The sequence below is a fragment of the Meleagris gallopavo genome, chromosome 3 (genome assembly GCF_000146605.3).
Source record: "Meleagris gallopavo isolate NT-WF06-2002-E0010 breed Aviagen turkey brand Nicholas breeding stock chromosome 3, Turkey_5.1, whole genome shotgun sequence".
Classification (NCBI taxonomy): domain Eukaryota; kingdom Metazoa; phylum Chordata; class Aves; order Galliformes; family Phasianidae; genus Meleagris; species Meleagris gallopavo.
The window spans coordinates 64,213,511-64,214,148 of record NC_015013.2 but is presented as its reverse complement, the minus strand read 5'-3'; positions in this window follow the sequence as shown (position 1 = coordinate 64,214,148).

The window sequence follows — 638 nt, the reverse complement described above, 5'->3', positions numbered from 1 at the left end:
TTCTGGGAATCCACTGGAAGAAAAAAAATGTTTGTATTGCTTGGGCATTTTTGAGAAAGAATCCAAAAACACTAAAATGTTCACTTCAGAGGTATATCTGTGTTCTAACACAGTAAGGAAGAAAGGAACAGGGAAAGCAGTATTTCCTACTTCTGACCTGTCCTGTAACAGACCACCTGTGATCATATTCAGGTATTGTTCCTCAAATGCACTCATCAGTATTGCTACAGAACACTGTCAGGCTATTCATACAGAATGAAGCCTTCAGCTGAGGAACCAGGAGGCCCATCAGTGCTGGTGAAGGCAGTGTCAGAGCCGGGTTATGCCACAGGCTGCTGGCAGACAGCAGGCGCTCACCCCGCGGGCATGAGTGTCCCAGGCAGGGCTCTCTCCTCCCCGCAGCTTTGCACGAAGCTGTTAGTAGAACTGACCACACGAGGTCTCCCTTGTCTACGAATAGGAGGCAAAGCAACTTCTCCCTGGCAGAGGTGCTGAGGAAGAGATGCAGCTGATTCCGTTCACTTCTGAATTAACACCTGTCTACGCACGTATGTTTTCTCCCAAACCCTCTGCCTTCTGATACGCGAAGAAAAGCAAGCAGAAGTGCCAGATTATGAAAAAGCTCTAAGTATCCTGAA